Below are 25,832 nucleotides of genomic sequence, written 5' to 3'. Positions count from 1 at the left end.
GTTACAGTATTTTTATTTGTTTATCGTAGATAAAATATTGTATGAAATTGTGCGTGAAGTACTTTTTGCGAACTTACGCGATGTATAGCACTCACTCCGTTTCATAAATAACTATTTTCATATATTAAAAAAAAAATGTTTCGACCCGGGTAGATATTATTCCAGATTTTCAGATTTGGGCACAGAGTTGGATTGTTGGGGCATATATGGAGAGCAGGTAGCGCAACAACTATAAACTCAATTTTACAATGGAGACCCGGAGTTAGAAGGAGACGCGGAGGAACTAGAATAAATGGTTACAGGAATTAAAGGAAGATTTATATAGGGCAGGAATTAGAGACTAGCAGAAAAACAAAAGAGGATAGAAAGAAATGGAGAAGCATAGTCAATAGTATCGAGTAGCAGATTGGGAAAAATCTGCTCGAAAAAGATGGATCTAGACAGCTTTTTAGCGGGTAATCCCCACCTGGAGGGTTTAGCCATTTAATTTTTTATTACATATTATTATTGGTACATCAAAAATTAAAAGGACGGTGCCTGTAATAAAATCTAAAATATTAAAATTTTCTATAAGTTCAAATTTATTTATTAACATTTTTGATATAATTTTCATAAATAAATGACTTACTATTAACACTTTTTTAATTAATTCCAATAAATCCATTTTACAGCAATAATAATATATTAGTATTTTTGTTAAAATAAATATCAATCATATTATCATAAATAACACAGGTTTACAAAAAAAAACTAAATTTCGGACAATTTGACGAAACCATATGACAAGGGGGTTTTTGGAGTGGCTGATCACAAATCCGGGGTCTGCTCACCTCTATCGCGTCAGGTAAAGGTCATTTCAAGGTCAAATCAAGATAAATCGACAGTCGCTCTGAAAAAGTATATTAGGGGTTTCTTGGGGTCGCTGAAGATGAATCCGGAGTCCGCTGACCTCTATCTCGTCTAGTTCAACGTCATTTTAAGGTCACATCAACATAAATTGACACAATTGCTCTGAAAGTATAGGGAGTTTTGGGGTCGTTGATCATGAAAACTGCGGTCCGTTGAGCTCTACTACGTCATGTAAAGGTCATTTCAAGTTCAAATCAGGAGGAGTTAACAAAATTGATTTGACCTTGAAATGGCCTTTACCTGACGTGGTTGAGCTCAACGGGCCCCAGTTTTGTGATCAGGGACCCCAAAAACACCCTAATATACTTTTTCACAGCGATTGTGTTGATTTATCTTGATTTGTCCTTGAAATAACCTTTACCTGACGTGATAGAGGTTAGCGAACCCCGGATTCGTAACCAGCGACCCCAAAAACCCCCCTAGTCATATGGTTTCGTCAAATAGTCCGAAATGTATTTTTTTGTAAACCTGTATAATCAAAAGAATATCAATATTTTAATTTAAATAGACAACTTTAAAACACAGACAACTGTATTCACAGTAAAAGTTTCAAAAGATCTCACATTACGCTCAAAATAGGAGGTAAATCTAGCAGACAAGTCGTTGTGACTTCCAAAATATGACAACACCGCTGGAAGTGACAACGCGCCTTGAACTACCCTATATATGGAAGCCATAACGTATGCTGTACGCTTCGGTATATACGTATATATATACAAAATTTATTTTGGTAAATCCTTTCCCCTCAATAGGTAGACCCATTTTATAAGCCCCCCTTTTACCAAATACACAATTTTTAAAAAATAATTCCTAGTAGAAAAGGTGGAAGTCGGACAGCCTCTTCTGTATACCGGAAGTCACAACTTAACGTGCATCAATATATATATATATATATATATATATATATATATATATATATATATATATATATATATATATATATAAAGGATGTTAAGTAAGCGAGTACAACTATAAACATAGAAAAGAAAAATCATTGGCAAATAACTCGCAATGTGAATGTGAATACAAAATTAACAATATAAAAAGATGGAATGCAACTGCAGACACGTGTTTCTGACTCATTAGTCGTCATCAGTACAGTATAGCCAAGTTAGAAGAATAATAGTTTAACTTGGAATAAGATCACTACAGGAGCAATATTACCATTTGTGACAACAATGTCAGAAGACCCTGCCTTTCAGGGCGACGACCAACACAGTCACGGAGGTAAAGCTACCTGTGGAAAGAAAAGCCAAAACCTTATAAAATAAAGGATGTTAAGTAAGCGAGTACAACTATAAACATAGAAAAGAAAAATCATTGGCAAATAACTCGCAATGTGAATGTGAATACAAAATTAACAATATAAAAAGATGGAATGCAACTGCAGACACGTGTTTCTGACTCATTAGTCGTCATCAGTACAGTATAGCCAAGTTAGAAGAATAATAGTTTAACTTGGAATAAGATCACTACAGGAGCAATATTACCATTTGTGACAACAATGTCAGAAGAACCAATATAAATGTTTTTATATTGTTAATTTTGTATTCACATTCACATTGCGAGTTATTTGCCAATGATTTTTCTTTTCTATGTTTATAGTTGTACTCGCTTACTTAACATCCTTTATTTTATAAGGTTTTGGTTTTTCTTTCCTCAGGTAGCTTTACCTCCGTGACTGTGTTGGTCGTCGCCCTGAAAGGCAGGGTCTTCTGACATTGTTGTCACAAATGGTAATATTGCTCCTGTAGTGATCTTATTCCAAGTTAAACTATTATTCTTCTAACTTGGCTATACTGTACTGATGACGACTAATGAGTCAGAAACACGTGTCTGCAGTTGCATTCCATCTTTTTATATTGTTAATTTTGTATTCACATTCACATTGCGAGTTATTTGCCAATGATTTTTCTTTTCTATGTGTATAGTTGTACTCGCTTACTTAACATCCTTTATTTTATAAGGTTTTGGCTTTTCTTTCCTCAGGTAGCTTTACCTCCGTGACTGTGTTGGTCGTCGCCCTGAAAGGCAGGGTCTTCTGACATTGTTGTCACAAATGGTAATATTGCTCCTGTAGTGATCTTATTCCAAGTTAAACTATTATTCTTCTAACTTGGCTATACTGTACTGATGACGACTAATGAGTCAGAAACACGTGTCTGCAGTTGCATTCCATCTTTTTATATTGTTAATTTTGTATTCACATTCACATTGCGAGTTATTTGCCAATGATTTTTCTTTTCTATGTATATATATATATATATATATATATACAGTGCTAGTCAAAAGTCCGAACCCCCCGTCGTATCTTTTGAACGGTTATACTTATAATAGTGAAATTTTAAGGAAGGAAATGAACGGACGTAGGCTTCTTAACTAGTCATGACAGGTGACGTAAAAGTGACAGATGACTTTACAGCGCCACTGTGACAGATAATTTTAAATGGTACCCTATGGTAAGCGATACCTCGTTTGATAGGTATTGAAAATACCCATTCAGCTATAATAATTTTGTTTGAAATAAAAATGTGTGTTTACCATTTTTATTTATTCGGCTGCAATACGAAGGAAAAACAATCTTACTTTTTAATTAGAATAAGGAGTGCAGCCAGTCCCTTTAACTGCAGTTTTCTGCTCTTATTGGAGCGTCATCAGAAGGAACGTAGGCACTGTTCTCCTTAATCCAATTAAATTGCATCGAAATGTTTTCCCAAATATTGCAGCCAAAATAATGGTAATGGGTGGCTAGCGCCATCTGGCCGTACAAAGACGAAGCAAGTTTTCAATCCTAATAGCAAATAATTAATATTGAAAAATATCAAAAATTACTAAAAGATTTTTAAATTGAAAACTTACTGGTACATCCCCATGTAAACGCCTCCAAGACTTCTACAATTTGCAAGTCATATGGATGCTGCAGTAAAGACGATAGGGAAGGAATTCTAAACTTTGCAATTCAAATCCCCCGTCTGCAGCTGGCTAGGAACTGAAAGATGCACCATATGGTGCATCTTTCAGTTCCTAGCCAGCTGCAGACGGGGGATTTGAATTGCAAAGTTTAGAATTCCTTCCCTATCGTCTTTACTGCAGCATCCATATGACTTGCAAATTGTAGAAGTCTTGGAGGCGTTTACATGGGGATGTACCAGTAAGTTTTCAATTTAAAAATCTTTTAGTAATTTTTGATATTTTTCAATATTAATTATTTGCTATTAGGATTGAAAACTTGCTTCGTCTTAATTTTGTTTGAGTTTAAGCTCATTTGGATGAATAAATAAAATAATATAAAATTGTAGTTTCGCATTTAATTAATAAAAATTCAAACCTCCGCTTATGGTTACTTGTCAAAAAGGTTGACGTTGACGTCAAAACTACTAGAGAGCTGAAAAATGTCAACTTTTTTGACAAAATAACCATGGGCGGACATTTGAATTTTTAATAATTAAATGCGAAACTACAAAGTTATATCTATTTCATTTATTCACCAAAATCAAAATCAACTTAAACCCAAAAAAAATAGTATGACTGAATAGGTATTTTCAATACCTTTCAAATGAAGTATCACTTGCCATAAGGTCCCATTTAAAATTATCTGTCACAGTGGCGCTGTAAAGTCATATGTCACTATTACGTCACCTGTCATGACTAGTTAAGAAGCGTACGTCCGTTTATTTCCTCCCTCCAAATTTCACTATTATATGTATAACCGTTCAAAAGATACGAGGGGGGGGTAGGGACTTTTGACTAGCACTGTATATACAGGGTGTTTGGTAAGGAATGGGCCACAGTTTAACCTTAGATTCCTGAGGTTAAAATAGGTCGATTTAAGCTAACTCACCTTAGTACGAAAGCTGATAATAACCAAAATACAGGGTGTAAAAGTTATTTATTTTATTTATTTTTGAATATTTCCTGACAGGCATGTTACAACAACACAAAATTTGGTAAGTGGTGCTGGTATTGTATACCCTACTAAATTATGTTAAACACACGTTTATGGCTACTACCAGAGGCGTACGACGGTGATCGTGAATTGTTGATCCTTCCCAAATTCTACGCCACTGGCGCAATTTCTATGTTAGTGCAATTTTTTGATTCTACAATACTTTCTATAAAAAAACATACTCTTCTTTGCTAAGATATAGCCATTAGTTTTCGAGATATTTGAAGCTAAAAACGTAGGAGGATAATACATTATTACATCAAAATAAGTGTGCCTTTTCATTTTTAACTTCAATTATCTCGAAAACTAATGGCTTTATCGTTACGAATGAAGAGTATATTATTTGCATAGAAAGTATTGGAGAATATAAAAATTATGCTAAAATAGCAGTTTCATCAGTGGCGTAGAATTTGGGAAGGGTCAACCATTCACTTTCCCCTGTTGTACGCCTCTGGAGGTAGCCAGAAACGATTATTTAACATAATTTAGTGGGGTGTACAGTGCCTACACTTTCTGCCAAGTATGACACAGATATGTTAAATAATTTTAAAGTATTCTTTTTTTTTAATAATTTATTTTTATTTAAAACTTTAAGAACTATATGTGTCCGGTACTAGAAAACTATTCGACATATCCTTATGATACTTCGCAGGAAGTGTAGGTACTGTACACCCTACTAAATTATGTTAAATAATCGTTTCTAGTTAATACCAGAGGCGTACGACAGGAGAAAGTGAATGGTTGAGCCTTCCCAAATTCTACGCCACTGATGAAACTGCTATTTTAGCATAATTTTTAGATTCTCCAATACTTTCTATGCAAATAATACACTCTCCATTCGTAACGATAAAGCCATTAGTTTTCGAGATATTTGAAGTTAAAAATGAAAAGGCATACTTATTTTGATTAATGTATTATGCTCCTTCGTTTTTCTCACCAAAATAAGTGTGCCTTTTCATTTTTAGCTTCAAATATCTGGAAAACTAATGGCTTTATCGTCACGAATGAAGGGTATGTTATTTACATAGAAACTATTGGAGAATAAAAAAATTGCACTAAAATAGCAATTTCGCCAGTGGCGTAGAATTTGGGAAGGGTCAACCATTCACGATCCCCTGTCGTACGCCTCTGGTAGTAGCCAGAAACGTGTGTTTAACATAGCTTAATAGGGTGTACAATATAAGCACCACTTACCAAACTTCGTGTTGTTGTCCCATGCCTGTCAGGAAATATTAAAAAATAGATAAAATAAAAGTTTAACTTTGACACCCTGTATTTCGGTTATTATCAACTTTCGTATTAAGGTAAGTTAGCTTAAATCGACCTATTTTAAGCTCAGGAATCTAAGGTTAAGCTATGGCCCATTCTTTACCAAACACCCTGTACATATACTGGGTTGGGATAAAGTATGGAACCAAGCAAATATTTTTGAAACGAAAAGAACAATATTTATGAAACTTTGCATGCAAGTACAGTGACGTAAAATGCATCAGATGCCATATTTTTTGTTACTACTGCACTTCCGGTTTCACCGGCAATACCCTCAACTTCTTTACTTTAAATGGGACATCCTGTATATTTTAGCAGTTTTTAAAAGAACTTGTTATTTTTAATTCATGCATACCAAATTTGGAAGAAAAAATTTGTTAAAATTGTCTCTAGATAATTTTTTGTATTAATACAACGTAGTAGGTAATAAACGAGTACCATCTATACTGTAGACTAAAATTGTTGTTTACATGCACTGCATGACTTATTTGAATTTAAGTAATTGTTACTGAACTAATTGACAGAAATAAGTTGTATTAAAAATGGTCCATTTAAGTGAAAAAGATCGTATTGAACTATTAATGATAATAATCGGTTATGGTGAATTTTAATTTTTTGGAGGTGAATTTTCCAAATCGATGGACTGGACGTAGATGATTCATAGAGTTGCCCGTTCATTCTCCGGACCTGAACATCTTAAATTTTTTTCTTTGGGGTTATGTAAAATCACGTGTTTACGTTAGGCGACCAACATGTTTGCAGGATTTGAGACAAATAATGATTGATGATAGTTAAATAATACGTGGAGAAATCTTGCAAAGAGTGACTCCCGAATTTATTTATAGGCTTGCACGTTGTCAGGAGGTGAACGGTGGGCATTTTCAACATTTGAAAATATTTTTTTAATTTTTATTATCATTGGTCCAACGTAAATAAATTAAGGTGTTTTTTAACTGTAAAGAGATTTATTCCTTGTTTTAATAGTTTTTTCTTTCAAACTTGGTATGCATGAATTAAAAATAACAAGTTATTTTAAAATCTACAAAAATATACAGGGTGTCCCATTTAAAGTAAATAAGTTAAGGGTATTTCCGGTGAAACCGGAAGTGGAGTAGTAACAAAAAATATGACATCAGATGTCTATTGCGTCACTGTGCTTGCCTGCTAAGTTTCATAAATATTGTTCTTTTCGTTTCAAAGATATTTGCTTGGTTCCATACTTTATCCCAACTCTGTATATAATATACACATTTTTTGCGTTTTTGTATTTTTAGCTTAAGAAATTTTATATATTTTTAGCTATTAAGTTTTTAACAACACAACCCATTGTGATGACATTGTTGTGTACATCAAGTGCAGGAAGACTGCACGAAATTTTTATTTCTCCTTGACTGATAACCTCAATTACAGTGAGATTTTCTTCTCACTCACTTGATACATTAAATATATATATATATATATATATATATATATATATATATATATATATATTTATATAATATATATATATATATATATATATATATATATATATATATATATATATATATATATATATATATATATATATTTATATAATATATATATATATATATATATATATATATATATATGGGGATTGGCAACGTTGCGCTGAGTGTGTAAATATTAATTGTATTTTGCTCCTGCATTAAACCCGTTTTTCGCGAAATGCAGAGTAAATCAATTACAGCAAACGATAAAGTGTGAAGTTAAGTGAGTAATCTTCGCGCTGAACGAAAAATAATAAACTAAATATTGAAATTGTGCTCCAAATTGGCAAAAATCAAAGGTAAGCGTAACACATAAACAAATAAAACGTCATCGATATTACGATATTCGAAGTGGATTCTTGTTTGATTGGAACGCGGTGTTGCCAAGTCGACAGGGAAGTCCTGTAAGTAGGGAGGAGCGAAATAGTATATACTGCTCAATATAATTTTATAAAAAAAAAAAAAAAGAAAAAAAGTAAGACGCTACACTGAGAAAGGTTAAGTTTCCGCGGAGATAGTCCGAACGAGACCTTTATCGCAGTAAAACGAACCAGTTGTAATGAGCAGAGAAGATAAAAAATACGAAGAGCTATTATTTCGAACAGAAAGTGACGGTACCACGACAGACGAAAACGACAAGAAGAGAAAAGAGGAAGAATTGGAACGGGCTTTTAACAAAAGTCGAAAAATAAGCAGATCTCCCTCCTACAGAAAGGAGAAAATGGAGGAGAATATACAAAAAATTATGGAAATGATGGCAGGAGTAAGTCTAAAAATCGAGGAACAATCAAGAGAACTTAGCGAGATGCGTAGAGAGCAGAAAGAATATAGAGATGAAATAAGAGAGCTACGCCAGGAGAATGTAACATTAAGAGAAGAAAACACGAAACTAAAACAGGCAGTTTATCAAATAGAAGAACAGCTTGAAAGTTTAGAAAATCAAAAAAGGCGGAAAAATATAATTATACAGAGATTGAACATAGATACAAATGGGCCAGATATCCTAAAACATGCAATGAAAAATTTTATGCAGACAGAATTAAAAGTAGATGTACAAATAGAGAAGGCTCTGAAGTTAGGAGAAAAAGTTTGTCTGGTTGAGCTTGAAAAGGAAGAAGATAAAAGAAAAATCATGCGAAACAAAACCAAATTGAGAAATCGAGAAGAAGGTCTAGTTTATATCAACGATGACCTATCAAAGAACGACAGAATTGTACAGAAACATGTCAGACAAAAAGCGCAAGAACTAAGAAAGGAAGGGAGAAAAGTGAAAGTAGGGTATAAGAAAATATATGCCGATCATGAAATATGGCGCTGGGATGGAATGACCCAAACGTTGGTGGTAGAGACCAAAGCAAAAAACTAAGCAATAGCAATGAAAGGAAACAAATGACGACGAAAAATGCAAAGAATAGGATTACGAACTATGGAAATAAAACAAATCAAGACAGCAATAAAAAAGAAAAGCCGAAAAATGACAAGATACAGTTTGCAACAGGGATAAATAAGAAGGAAACGACGCAGGCAATGGACAAGGCAATAAGTAAAGATAACAAAAAGAAAACTAAAGTCAACTTGGGTACATGGAATGTAAGAGGCACATACGAAACAGGAAAACTCAAAGAATTAATTAGAGAAATTAAAAGATATAATGTAGAAATAATAGCTTTACAAGAGACAAAACAATTGGAAACAGAAATAGTAGAAATAGAAGACGTGGTATTTTTTAAAAGCGGGGGAGAAACCAGAAGGTTAGGAACAGGTTTTATAATACAGCGAAAATGGAAGGAAAGAGTAATGGCATTCCAACCAATATCAGATAGACTATGCACAATAAGATTAAAAAAGGACAAACTAAACATAAGTATAATAAATGTACACGCACCGATTGAAGATGCCACAGAAGAAGAAAAAGATGAATTCTACGAGCAATTGGAAAGAGAATATGATAAATTACCAGGGTTTGACATCAAAATAATAATGGGAGACTGCAACGCCAAAGTAGGAAGAGAGAATATATACGAACACATAATAGGGAAATATAGTAAGCATGAGGTGTCGAACGATAATGGCCAAAGAATAATAGGCTTTGCAACAAAAAGGCAAATGGTGATACGAAGCACACAATTACGCCGAAAAGATATATATAAAGGAACGTGGATTTCCCCTGATAAGAAGACAGTAAATCAGATAGACCATATTTTAATAGAGAAGAAGCATGCAAACAATGTAATAAATGTAAAGAGTATGAGAGGAGCGGACTGTAACTCTGACCACTACCTGGTGAGAGCAGAATATAAAATCGAGCATAACATAAAGCGAAACAATAAAACAACAGAAAAAATTGGAAAACAATTTAACATAGGACTACTAAAAGATAACAACACACAGAAGAAGTATGAACAGGGAATAACCAACAGACTAATCAGGGAACAAGAAACGTCAAGCCCAGACAAACAATGGCAAAATATCAAAGAAGCAATCTTGGACACAAGTAAAGCAATCCTAGCGAAACCAAAAGAAAACACAAAACAAAAGATTGGTATGATGAAGAATGTCAAGAAATAGCAGAAGCAATAAGAAAAGTAAGACTCAAAAATCTCACAAATGACGAAGAAAGCACTAGAGAAGAATACAGAGAATTGAGAAAAATCATGAAAAGAAAATGTAGAAGCAAAAAGAGAAAATACAACGAGAACAAACTGAAAGAAATAGAAGAAAAATTTCAAAAAAAAGAAATAAGATCATTCTACCAGGAAGCAAAAAAAATGGAAAGAGGATATCAAAAAACAACCCATACATGAGAGATGATAAAGGGATGTTGCTAAATGAGCCTGAAAAAATAATGGAAAACTGGCAAAACTATTTCACAGAACTGCTAAATAAGAGCGAAGTACAAAAGGAAACAAACCATGAAATTGAAGATGATCAGATAGCAATAGAAATACCCACAGAACAAGAAATAAAGAACGAAATAAAGAGCTTGAAAAATAACAAAAGCCCAGGAATAACAGAAATATCGGCCGAAATGATAAAATCAGGAGGGAAAAGACTACAGAAAGAGATATATGATCTGATAAAAAGAATATGGGAAGTAGAAAAAATGCCAGAAGAGTGGACCATAGCAAGAATATGCCCTATACATAAAAAAGGTGATAGAATGCTATGCGAAAACTACAAAGGCATCGCACTATTAGAAATAGTTTACAAAATCTTGGCACAAAGTATAAGTAAAAGGCTAAGACATTATTCGGAAAAAATACTGGGGGAATACCAGGCAGGTTTTAGAAACAACAGATCAACGACTGACCAAATATTTGCCTTAAAAGAAATACAGACTACCTGTTACGAACATAAAACAGTACTATATGCTTTGTTCATAGACTTTAAGCAGGCTTACGACACAGTAAATAGACAGCAGATGTACGAACTGATGAAAGAATTGGGGATACCAAGTAAAATTGTCAGGATGATAAAGATGACGATGGAAAACACAACAAACGAAATAGCTTGGAAAGGGTATACATCCAAAAAGTTTGAAACCAAGGAAGGATTACGACAAGGAGACCCACTATCAACAATGGTATTCAATCTAACATTGGAAGGAATAATCAGGAAAAGCAGAATAAACATGCAAGAAACGATATTTAAAAACGGCCACCAATGCATAGCATTTGCAGATGATCTGACGCTATTAGCAACAAGCAAAAAAGAACTACAAAAGTTAATGAAAAACATAATAACAGAAGCCAAAAAATTCGGACTTAAAATAAATGAAGAAAAGACAAAGTATATGATAATGGGAGAGATCCAAAAAGAAAAAGAGAATAACATCATAGTACAAATAGATGGAGAAAAAACATACTCGTTTAAAAGAGCCAAAGAAATTATTTACCTGGGAGCCAAAATAGATGAAAATGGTCATGAAGAAGGGGAGATAAAGGCAAGAATAGCTAAAGGAAATAAAAAATATGGAGCATTACGCACATTATTGAAATCCAAATACGTATCAAGAAAAACAAAAATAAGAATTTATAAGACTGTTATCAGACCTACAGTAACATACGCAAGCGAAACATGGGTGCTCAAAAAGTCAGAAACAGACCTGTTAGAAAGATGGGAGAGAAAAATACAAAGAGCAATATATGGAGGTGTGAAAATAGAAGGTCAGTGGAGAAGAAGAACCAATAAAGAATTGGAAGAACTATATCAAGAGCCAACGATTACGACGACGATCAAAGCACAGAGAATACGATACTTGGGGCACATAGAGAGAATGGGAAGTAAACGAATGCCAAAAATGGTACTTTCACGGAGACCAATACAAAGGAGGAGGAAAGGCAGGCCAAGGAAAAGATGGAAGGACAGTGTATATGAAGACTTGAAGAAAAGTAACATTGAGAGATGGAAAGAACTAGCATTGGACAGAAGGAGATGGAGAGAGGTTGTGAAGGAGTGTATAAAAAGACTGAAGTGTATTTAAATAAAATTTATAAGTTATGTAAGTTATATTAGGTTATTTACTATATTATTTATGTAATCAGAAATGTAAACATTTTAGCCCTAGGCCTACAAGGCCTGTTGCGCTTAATAAATAAATAAATATATATATATATATATATATATATATATATATATATATATATATATATATATATATATATATATATATATATATATATATATATATAACCAGGAGAGGTTAACGCGAGTTAAAAGATATCGGCATGGCTCGCAACAATGAAAATACAAAATATGCATAAGATGGAATGCAACCACAGACACGTGTTTCTGACTTATTAGTCATCATCAGTATGGTATAGCCGAACAGGAGCAACGCAACCAATTTGTGGCTGTAATGTTAGAAGACCCTCAGGATTCGAGAGCAACAACTAACACACCCACGGAGGAAGCTACAGCTACCTGAGGAAAGTAATGCCAAACGTCTAAAACGTTTCAAAATCAAACAAGGAGAGGTTAACGCGAGTTAAAAGATATCGGCATGGCTCGCAACAATGAAAATACAAAATATGCATAAGATGGAATGCAACCACAGACACGTGTTTCTGACCGTCATCAGTATGGTATAGCCGAACAGGATCAACGCAACCAATTTGTGGCTGTAATGTTAGAAGACCCTCAGGATTCGAGAGCAACAACTAACACACCCACGGAGGAAGCTACAGCTACCTGAGGTGTATATATATATATATATATATATATATATATATATAGGGTGTCCCAAAAGTAGTGGAACGGTCGAATATTTCGCGAACTAAACATCGGATCAAAAAACTGAGAAATACGTGTTCAATTATTTTTAAAAATCTATCCAATGACACCAAACATCAACCCCCACTACACCCCCTGGAGGAGGGGTGGGGGTAACTTTAAAATCTCAAATAGAAACCCCTAGTTTTTCTTGCAGATTTGGATTCGTTACGTAAAAGTAAGCAACTTTTATTCAAGACATTTTTTCGGACTGTGGATAGATGGCGCTATAATTGGAAAAAACGATTTATCCTGATACCATAGGTAATTTATAGAAAGGGCCAAAATCTCGAGAAATACACTTCCAAATGAGAAACCAAAAAACAAGTTTTTAATATTTTTCGAAAACCTATCGATAAACACCTAACATCATCCTCTAACCCACCCCCTGGAGATGGGGTGGAGGGTAAATTTAAAATCTTAAATAGCAACCCCCACTTTTTATTGCAGATTCGAATTCGTCATGAAAAATTAAACAACATTTATTCGAAACATTTTTTAAAATTGCTGATAGATGGCGCTAATAAATCGTATTTTTCCAATTAAAGCGCCATCTATCAACAATTCTAAAAAATGTTTCGAATAAATGTTGCTTAATTTTTCATGGCGAATCCGAATCTGTAATAAAAAGTGGGGGTTGCTATTTAAGATTTTAAAGTTACCCCCACCCCACCTCCAGGGGGTGGGTTGGAGGGTCATGTTTAGTGTTATTCGATAGGTTTTCAAAATGTATTAAAAACCTTTTTTTTGGTTTCTCATTTGGAAGTGTATTTCTCGAGATATTAGACCGTTTCTATAATTTACCTATGGTATCAGGATAAATCCTTTTTCCCAATTATAGCGCCATCTATCCACAGTTCGAAAAAATGCCTTGAATAAAAGTTGCTTACTTTTAAGTAACGAATCCAAATCTGCAAGAAAAACTAGGGGTTTCCATTTGAGATTTTAAAGTTACCCTCCACCCCACCTCCACGGGGTGTAGTGGGGGTTGGGGTTTGGTGTCATTGGATAGATTTTTGAAAATGATTGAACACCTATTTTTCAGTTTTTCGATCCGATGTTTAGTTCGCGAAATATTCGACAGTTCCACTACTTTTGGGACACCCTGTATATATATATATATATATATATATATATATATATATATATATATATATATATATATATATATATATATATATATATGAGCAATTCCAAATGATTTCGCCGAGTTTTGTGGACGAGGTCCTCGGATTTGTACTAAATTTTAGTATGTTATTGTACCTCATAAAAAAATATTTTCCTGAGAATTATAGCCCCCTAGGTCTCATAGGGCCTAAGATAGGGGCCCTGAAAAGGCCTAAAATTGACTTTTTAAAGGTTTTGAGCGTTATATTTAAAATACGATATCTCGAAACCTTTTGAAGCAAATTTAATTTTTTAAACTGATTTTTTTTTGTCTTGACGTCTAATATTCACAAATAAATTTTCAAATTTCTAAATATTAAGCGTAATTTTGGGGAACTCATTAGGTGCGGAGCAAATTTTGAAAAATTGATATTTTCTTATCTTTTTCATTCTATTGCCAAATTTGAACGCGACGTCGAAGGATCTTTTGCAATATCTTATTTTTAAGGTATTAAGGCAAGGTTTGAAATAGTTATAGGTATATTTTTTATATTGAACGGCAGCGAAGATATATGCATTTGAGCAGGGCCCTTTTTGTGCAAAACAGCGTTTTTTGGAATTTTCAGCCTAGTGCAACTTTTTTCTTCCTATTTTTTTTTGGCCTGAATTTTTTTTTTTTAGTAGTTCTCTATATGTGTAATAATCTCTAGGTACGGAGTTTCTTGGCCCGGCCCTCTAAGTCTTCTTTTTAAATCCATGAAAAATCAGGATTTTTTGTACTGAGTAACTCAAATTATCTAGTTTTTTAGGACTCACTTTAATAGATTCGAATAATATTCCAAACTGTATGCTCGTCCCCGTTAGGTAAATTATTCCGATTCGTTTTTTTGCACAAACAGGATGCCAGGCGGTATCGCGGTCGGAAAATTGTTTAAATAATTTTTTTTAAACAAATTTAAAAAATAATTTTTTTTACTTCAGAAAAAATTTTTTTAGTTTCTTTGATTCATTCTGAGCAAAAAAGGTCTTTTGTGATTTTTCTCTAAAATAGATTGTTGTCGAGTTATACGCAATTTAAAATTTGAAAAACGCAAAAACCGGAATTTTCAAGGCTTAATAACTCGGTTAAAATTATTATTATGAAAGTCACAAAGTGACCAAATCAAAGTTTAAAGCCCTCCCTACAAGATTTTGAAGAAATTTTTGTCATTATTTTATTACGAAGCTTTTATTAAAAAAAAAATAACAATGAGCGCTAAGCATGTATCTCTCCAGCACCCACCACTCGCCTCCATACGCGCTCAACGCTCATTATTGATAATTAACAATAACAGTTTCGTAATAAAATAAAGACGAAAATTGCTTCAGAATCTTGTAGGGAGAGCTTTAAACTTTGATTTGATTACTTTCTGACTTTCATAATAATAATTTTAACCGAGTTATTAAGCCTTGAAAATTCCCATTTTCGCGTTTTTCAAATTTTAAATTGCGTATAACTCGACAACACTCAATTTTAGAGAAAAATCATAAGAAGTCATTTTTGCTCAGAATAAATCAAAGAAACTAAAAAATATTTTGTCTGAAGTAAAAAAATTAATTTTTTGATTTTGTTTAAAAAAAATTATTTAAACAATTTTCCGACCGCGATACCGCCTGGAATCCTGTTTGTGCAAAAAAACGAATCGGAATAATTTACCTGACGGGGGAGAGCATACAGCCTGGAATATTATTCGAATCTATTAAACTGAGTCCTAAAAAACTAGGTAATTTGAGTTACTCAGTACAAAAAAATCTTGATTTTTCATGGATTTAAAACGAAGACTTAGAGGGCCGGGCCAAGAAATTCCGTACCTAGAGATTATTACACATATAGAGAACTACTCCCAAAAAAAATTTCAGGCCAAAAAAAATAGGAAGAAAAAAGTTGCACTAGGCTGAAAATTCCAAAAAACACTGTTTTGCGCAAAAAGTGCCCTGCTTAAATGCATATATCTTCTCTGCCTTTCAATATAAAAAATATACCTATAACTATTTTAAACTTTGCCTTAATACCTTAAAAATAAGATATTGCAAAAGATCCATCGACGTCGCGTTCAAATTTGGCAATAGAATGAAAAAGATAAGAAAATATCAATTTTTCAAAATTTGCTTTGCACTTAACGAGTTCCCCAAAATTAAGCACAATATTTAGAAATTTGAAAATTTATTTGTGAATACTAGACGTCAAGACAAAAAAAAATCAGTTTGAAAAATTAAATTGGCTTCAAAAGTTTTCGAGATATCGTTTTTTAAAAATAACGCTCAAAACCTTTTAATGGTCAATTTTAGGCCTTTTCAGGGCCCCTATCTCAGGCCCTATGAGACCTAGGGGCCTATAATTCTCAGGAAAATATTTTTTAATGAGGAACAATATCATACTAAAATTTGGTACAAATCCGAGGACCTCGTCCACAAAACTCGGCGAAATCGTTTGGAATTGCTCATATATATATATATATATATATATATATATATATATATATATATATATATATATATATATATATATATATATATATATATATATATATATATATAGGGTGAGTCACCACTAACGGGACGGAAGATTACAGCGAAATGGTAAAAGATTTGAAAAAATTTTTAAATTAGCAGTTTGTAAGTTGATGAACTCTACATTTTAAAATTATTTTGAAATATACAGGGTGTCCCAATAAATGGCGGCGTATCAAAGTTATATTTTTTCTTATGGAACACCCTACATTTTATTGCATTTTTTAATTGTCCGCAAAAAATAAGGTATAGTTTTATAAGGCTTCCCTATACCTATCTACAGAGTGTTCTGAGTTATGTTGACTTTTATTAAAATGTAAAGTTTTAAAAGAAGGCTTATTCTCAAGTTATTTAAGAAATTATAAAGAAGTTACTTTTACATTTAAATATTTGGATATCGGTTGAATGTACTTCATGATTAATTATTACACATTTATTTACAGGGTGTTCAAAATTTACAGTTTCATTATTGGATTATTTAATGTGTCATATGATTCTTATTTTAAATGGAACACCATGTATATTAATAAATAATTATACTAAACAATTTTACCTCTTTCGAATGGTATATGGATGTTCTATACCTAGGTCTCATAGTTTTTGCGTAATTTACAATTATTTAAATTCTTAATCTGTAAATCGATTTTAAAACAAAAGATGTAGTTGGCATTGTATGACATTGTCACCTTATGACAGTACGGTCTGGTAATTATTTCATAATTAATGTATTCCATGATTGATTATTACACATTTGTTTACAGGGTGTTCAAAATTTACAGTTTGATTATTGGATTATTTACTGTGTCATATGATGCTTATTTTAAATAAAACACCATGTACATTAATAAATTATTGTACTAAGCACAGGTTCCTCTTTCGAATGGTATAGGGATGTTCTATAACTAGGAGTCATAGTTTTTGCGTAATTTACAATTTTCTTAAACGGTAAATTTATTTTAAAAATAATATTTATAGTCACTCTCGATTTTTAAACTGTACGAAATAAATGTTTGTTTACTGTATCATAATGAAATGAAAATTATGTCTATTTACTAGACCATTATTATGAAAAGTAGGTATATTGGTCTGTACAATACATTAAAAAATCAGGATCTTCTATAAAGTCTAAAGTCCATAAACGATAAGTTAAATATTTATCATAGTCCTGTTTGGTCTAATACTGGTGTAGTTGAATTTTATACGGATAATAGTGGTTTCTCTTAAGTATTCTAACAGTCGTTTGACTGATTTACAATTCACCCGGAATTTTTTCTTTACTAGTATTTGGGTTTTCCGTAACAGAAAGCAGGACATCAAGCTCCTTGATTGACGTCATCACAAATAACTGGTTTATTTTTATTTAACTTTCCGTATACAACATTACCAGTAGCACGGAATCTATTGAAATCTCTCAAAAACGTCCTTTTTTGGTTGTCTTCTATCAGGATACTTTTGAACGTAAACTTAAGAAGGTAAGATACAATTTTGCAAACACTCCCCAATGCAAAATACAATGTTTACTCTTTCGTAGATAACGTGATTATTAATTTTTAGGAACAATTAAATTTGAATATCATACACGAATGTTTATATTTTTGATAATTACCAGACCGTACTGTCATAAAATGACGATGTCATACAATGAGATACATCTTTTGTTTTAAACTCGAGTTACAGATTAAGAATTTAAATAATTGTAAATTACGCAAAAACTGTTAGACCTAGGTATAGGACATCCATATACCATTCAAAAGAGGTGACTCCGTTTAGTATAAAGGTGTTTTAATATACATGGTGTTCTATTTAAAATAAGCATCATATGACACATTGACTAATCCAATAATGAAACTGTAAATGTTGAACACCCTGTAAGTAATTGTGTAATAATTAATCATGGAGTACATTAAACCAGTATCCAACTATTTAGATGTAAAAGTATTTTTTTCATAATTTCCTAAATAACTTGAGAATAAGCCTTCTTTTAAAACTTTACATTTTAAGAAAATTCATCATAACTCAGAACACTCTGTACATAGGTATAGGGAAGCCTTATGAAACTATACCTTATTTTTTGCGGACAATTAAAAAATGCTATAAAATACAGGGTGTTCCATAAGAAAAAATATAACTTTGATACGCCGCCATTTATTGGGACACCCTGTATATTTCAAAATAATTTTAGAATGTAGATTTTATCAACTTACAAACTACTAATTTAAAAATTTTTTCAAATCTTTTACCATTTCGCTGTAATCTTCCGTCCCGTTAGAGGTGACTCACCCTGTATATATATATATATATATATATGTATACTCCTGAAGAAGCCATCAAAAAAATGTGCGAAATATTGAGTTTTTAGAAAAAATAAAGATTTTTTATTATAGACCACATACCTGATATTTCCTACAGATTTATATATATATATAAACTGCGTGTCATAGAAAACGGGCACCCTAAAAAGTGGGTCATTTTTGATGTCGCGTATCTCCTAAACCTGTTGTCCGATTTAAATGATTTGTTGAATATGTTATAGCCCTATTCTTTGTCAATATCCCTGTAATAATATTTTTGCTAATCAGGTAAATGTTCATTGTATACCGGGTGTACGAATGAAACTGTGTTTTTTCTCAAAGTTCGCAACACCCTGTGGAATATTCTATCATTTGTAAAATACTGAAATTAAAACCCAACTATAGCCTCAGGTTTTCTTAACATTCTGTTTTTTGATTCATTTGCTAATGTTGGATAATACAAAAGTTATGTACTTTAACATCTAGCCATGTTCTTCATCAGTACAGGGTGTTATTAGTCTAAAGGGTTTTAGGGACTAAATAAGTTCGACAAACTTTAAGGGGTAATTCTGCATTAAAAATAATGACAGTTTGCTTTATAATCATATATCCGCAAAAGCTTCGTTTCCGAGATACGGGATGTTCAATTTTTTTTTACAAACTGATGATTTATTTATTGCTTTAAAACCGGTTGAGATATGCAAATGAAATTTGGTAGGTTTTAAGATATGGTTATTGCGCATTTTTTGACATTCAACTAAGAATTTTATATTCACTATTGGAGCGCATACGGGTAATATGACCGATCATATTATTCGTATGCACGCCAATGGTGAATAAAAAATTCTTAATTGTATGTCAAAATATGTTCAAAAATTAGGTCTTAAAATCCACCAAATTTCATTTGCATATCTCAACCGGTTTTAGGGCAATAAATAAATCGTCAGTTTGTAAGAAAAAATTCAACATCCTGTATGTCGGAAACGAAGCATTTGCGGACATATGTTTATAAAGCAACCGGTCATTATGTTTTCATGCAGAATTACCCCTTAAAGTTTGTCGTACTTCTTTAGAAACACCATGTACTGATAAAGAGCATGCCTAGTTGTTAAAGTGCAAAACTTTTGTATTATCCAACATAAGCGAATGAATCAAAAAACAAAATGTTAAGAAAACCTGAGGCTATAGTTGGGTTTTAATTTAAGTATTTTATAAATGCTAGAATATTCCACAGGGTGTTGCGAACTTTAAGAAAAAAACACAGTTTGATTCGTACACCCGGTATACAATGAAAATTTACCTGTTTTGCAAAAATATTATTATAGGGATATTGACAAAGAATAGGGCTATAACATATTCAAAAAATCACTTAAATCGGACAACAGGTTTAGGAGATACGCGTCATCAAAAATGACCCATTTTTTAGGGTGCCCGTTTTCTATGACGCGCAGTTTATATATATATACAGTAAAGTTTTAAATATTGGGGAAATCTGCAAACCAAAACTCAATGTGTATAATTGTACGGCCTAACGTTTTCGTGAATGTTTATTCACTTCTTCATCGCATTCCATCTTGTGCACATTTTGTTTTTTGTCCTTGTTGCGAGCCATGCCGATATCTATTAACTCGCGTTAACCTCTCCTCGTTGTTTGATTGTTTAAAACGTTCTAAAGGTTTGGCGTTCCTTTCCTCAGGTAGCTGTAGCTTCCTCCGTGGATGTGTTAGTTGTTGCTCTCGAATCCTGAGGGTCTTCTAACAATACAGCCACAAATTGGTCACATTGCTTCTGCTTGGCTATACCATACTGATGACGACTAATAAGTCAGAAACACGTGCCTGTGGTTGCATTCCATCTTGTGCATATTTTGTTATATATTATATCCATTAATGACCTTTTATACAATTATTAGATCTCGAATAACTCATTCCGCGATCTATATATTGACAGTAGTTCCACGATTCTTCTACCACATGTACGTTTTGATACTAATAGCAATCTGAAGAGGAAATGTTTTAAATGGCTAATATAATAATAACGATTTAATTGACTTAGGTTTTATTTGGCAAATTACATTGTAAAAAATTATTCTTACAAATAATTCTAACAATACACATTCTTGTGTTGTTGTATTGGCAACTAAATAAGTAGGTACAAACTAGGTGTACTTAAAAAAATGGACCCTTTATAAAAATTTTTAAATACTTTGATTTACCTCAATAGTGGTGATTTAAATCAATTGACATGTTTACTGAAATGCTAACCAGAACACTACAAAGTGCTACCAATCCTTTCACGAAAACATAAAGTAAAAAATATTTTCATGTAAATCACATTAAAAAAACATTTACCAGAAATACTACCGGCGCGTCCATAGTGCACGCTGGTTTCCGAGTCAGAAAGCGAGTCCATGTGCGAAGTGCGAATAATCCTAATAACAGCGCGCAGGTTCACTTTTAGACCAGGACGCATCTGTAAAAATATTAGTACATTTGGACGTTGAGAGGTGACTCAAATTTTTTTGCAGAAATTGCTTGAAAATAACTCAAATCATAATATTTGAGTTATCCTTATCCTCCCTCTCAAAAAGATCCGGAACATTATTTAAATAATTAAAATGTCAAAAAATGAAGGAAAAATTCGATTTTTTTCTTCGTTTTTTGATTATAACTTTAAAAGTATTCATTTTCGAGAAAAGTTGCACTGACATAAAAGTTGCGTAATTAAATTTCCTACAATATAGAATTGGTTAAAAATTTAAAAAATAGTCACCCTTGTTGCAAAATGGCAATAATTTCGAAAAAACCATACAAAAACAAGTGTTCGCATTTTACGTTTTTCAACCATTTATGCTACACTTAGGAGCTTAATATTTCACCTAGAAAAACTTTATGATACAGTAAAACAATACTGTAAATTTCATTAAGATCGGTTCAATAAATTTTGCAAAATAAATTTTGCAATCCAGCTTTCGCAAAAAAATTCATTTTTTCAAAATGTTACAGGACTTAAAATAAAGCAGATAGCAAGTTGAATTTTTTTTTGCTTATAGAAGTGTACTATACCTTTCATTTGCAATTTGCAAAACTAAAATCGATTAACTACCACGGCGTCAGGAATTTTTTTAAATAAACATTAATTATTGGTCTTACGCGCAGGACAGAGGATAGTTTGCTCTGATTGGGCATTCCAATGACCTTTGATAATGATTGATACATTTTAATTTTTATTACATTTCGATATAAATAAATAAATTTGTTTATTGCAAAATAAAAACACATAATCTATCCTTTGAAATAACACTTTTTTAGCAAAAACTTTCTTTGTTCATATACTTTAACTTAGAGAATAAAAGTTTATTATTTTTAAACATATGCTATTGTTTAAACAATATTTCACAAACAATAAAAAAATTAGTTTGATTTTTGTGGAATTAAAATATTAAAATACAACAAAATATAGAGTAAGAAAATAATATATTAGATAAAATTTGAAGAAATTTTGGTGGAAATCAACTTGTGTGAATCGAACACCGCTGTCCTGCGCCTAGCACCAAAAATTAATGTTTATTTAAAAAATTTCCTGACGCCGTGGCAATTAATCGATTTTAATTTTGCAAATTGCAAATGAAAGGTACAGTACACTTCTATAAGCAAAAAAAATTCAACTTGCTCTCTGCTTTATTTTCAGTCCTGCAACATTTAAAAAAAAATGAATTTTTTTGCGAAAGCTGGATTGCAAAATTTATTTTGCAAAATCTATTAAACCGATCTTAATGAAATTTACAGTGTTGTTTTACTATATCATACAGTTTTTCTGGGTAAAATATGAAGGTCCTACATGTAGCATAAATGGTTGAAAAACGTAAAATGCGAATACTTGTTTTTGTATGGTTTTTTTTCGCAATTATTGCTATTTTGCAACAAGGGTGACTATTTTTTAAATTAATAATCAATTCTATATTGTAGGAAATTTAATTACGCAACTTTTATATCAGTACAACTTTTCTCAGAAATAAATAGTTTTAAAGTTATAATCAAAAAACCAATAAAAAAATCGAATTTTGCCTTCATATTTTGACATTTTGATTATTTAAACAATGTTCCGGACCATTTTGAGTGGAAGGATAACTCAAATATTATTATTTAAGTTATTGTCAAGCAATTTCTGCAAAAAAATTTGAGTCACCTCTCAACGTCCATCTCAAAACAGATGCGCCCTGGACTATTTGGATAGGCCCGTTTAAATACAAAGGATTATTATTGCACACGAACTCGGTGCTGACTTCGGAAACCAGCAGCGTCACAGGTCACAGTATAAAGAAGGACTATGGACGCGCCCAATGTCTGTAATATTTTTTGTGGATGATCAGGTCTCAGAATAGGAAACAATTGTTTCTTATTCTGTAATCAGGTGTTGTAGCGTGCTACATATAATGAAAAGCATTGTTTAGATACAGTAAGTACGAATGAATTGATCAAAAATAAATAAAGAATAAAATTTTTAAAAAGGGAGTAAATCCTGTAGTTAGCAGTATACCTTCAATATAATAACGTGGAATGAAGTAAACACTTCTGTTGTATGTAGGCATATATGAATTTATTAAATAAATTTTATTAGATTTTAGATTTTTTAATAAATTCATATATGCCTACATACAACAGAAGTGTTTACTTCATACCACGTTGAAATAAAGAATAGTATTTTACAAATACACCAAAACAAATATATTTAATGATGAAAAAACTATTAAATCGATCAAAAATTGAACTTTATATCAACCATAGATATTTATGTGGGTTTTTATCGATGTTTATGTAGGGTACGCGTAAATTCCTCATTGCATTTTTATGGAAACATTCTATTTGTTTTGGCGTATCTACGATGTGTTATATTCATATTTGAAACAACGTAGATAAACCAAAAATAATTTCCTTTGTGTACTTCTTTCAGCCTTTCCATAGCAGTAGATTGAAAGAAGTTTGCAGTAAAGTTATTATTTAAATAATGACAAAAGTTGATAACGGCCAATTCACAAAGATTTTGCGATCACAAAGAATTTTTTTATCCCAGAAGATATACAGTTTTACCAATACTGTCCAGTGATTCTGAACACAGTGACAATAAAGAAGACAGAGCAACAGGCGTCAAATGCAAATACATTATTGATTGATTCGACTGTTACTTGATGGAAATTCAATTTATCTAACAATAAAACATTAAAGACTTTTGTTTTCAATATTTTCACAAAATTTATTATAAATTAATGGAACTATAGCTGTTTCGCCAGAGTGCCTTTCTCAAGTGGTGTGTTTTTACTATGCGTCTACACTTTAAAGTCTCTAACTCAGTGATACTCAACCTGCGGCCCGCGGGCCGCATATGGCCCTCTAGCGTTTTTTATGCGGCCCGAAGGCTAACTAAAGGGCCATGTGATCAAATTATTTGTCAACTTTCACGAGTTTCCTCTAATTATCTGATAGTGTGCCGATGTGTTTGGGAGTGAGGCATACAATTTAATGAATTTAATTTTAAATTATATTAAAATTTTTAGGAACTCTGATTAAAAAGCAATGTATTATTAACGTTTATTAATAAATTATTGAAGTTAATGAACAAATATTCATTTTAAAAATAATCAATACTTATTTACTACATTGCAACGGACCCATTTAGTAATTACAAGAAAAATTCAGGTCCGGATTAACAAAAAAAAATTAAAATAATAATTGTGACCTTGAAACAACACCCTGTATACTAAAATTTTCAAAATTCTTCTGCACATTTAAAAAGAGCATAAAAACTAATTAATTGCTCGCTTCAATTAATTTTGAAATTATTATATCGAAATTTTTGTTTTGAAAGTATGAGTTCTTAAAAATTTCAACATAATTTCAAAATTAAAGTCACTGAATTGTCTGCGCAAAAATGGAAGCTCCATTAAAACTCTTTTCAAATGTGTAAACGGGTTTTAAAAATTTCAATATACATAATGTTGTGTCAAGGTCACAATGGATTTATAATTTTGTTTAATACGGACCTGGATTTTTCTTGTGATTAGTAGTTGGGTGGTTTCAGTTCTAAATGTGGCATATGAGTACCAAATATCAAAAAAATATACAAGGTGGTTCTAAAGTTATGGGTCCAGAAAGAAATCGGCAAAATCGATAAAACACCCTGTAACTCGGTTATAAAGTCGGTGGAGCAATAAATTTAGTTTGTCTAGAACGGCCTCATTTACCTCTATTCACCATTCAAGTATTTCCGTTTCGCAAAGAAACACCCTGTATACTACTTCATCTTGATTGCGGCCCGCAAGCTGTGGCAATAGCTACTATGTTGCCCAGGAAAGAAAAAGGTTGAGTACCGCTGAACTGAGTAGGTTGAGGAGTGGGGAGCTGCTTGTCTCAAGTTGGTCATTCAGAATTATATCTGTATTTTTTAATTTATTAATTTTCATAGATTCTAATAAAGATAGCTTAAGGCCTTTATTTTGAATATGAAGAATTTGATACTGTTCATTAAAAGAATGATTATGATCTAGATCTACAAGGTGAAGTGCGTACGTAGAATCTGTTTTTATATTATTGAAAGCCCTTTTGTATTCTTCTAGGCGTTTGTCAAAGGTTCTGGACTTTTTGGACAGCCAACACATATCAATTTGCATATACCACTCAACTGAACATTATTAAATAAATAGCAGTAAACAGTGGGTTCAACGAACAAACAATTAACAAAATTTTAAACAAAAAACTGCATCGAACGCCCTGAAATTAGTCTTACCACTACAACAGAAAAAACCCAGTAAGTTCCTTCTGTTCTATCATACAGGGTGAGTCATGAGGAACTGTACATACTCCTACCTCGTATAGAGGCCCCTATAGGGAATAACAAATGACCATTAAAAAGTGTCTGCTCCTATTGTTTAATAATATACAGGGCGAGTTTCGCATTTTGACAGAAATTTATATTCGTCCT

The sequence above is a fragment of the Diabrotica virgifera genome, chromosome 10 (genome assembly GCF_917563875.1).
Source record: "Diabrotica virgifera virgifera chromosome 10, PGI_DIABVI_V3a".
Taxonomy (NCBI): domain Eukaryota; kingdom Metazoa; phylum Arthropoda; class Insecta; order Coleoptera; family Chrysomelidae; genus Diabrotica; species Diabrotica virgifera.
This window is presented reverse-complemented; position numbering follows the sequence as displayed.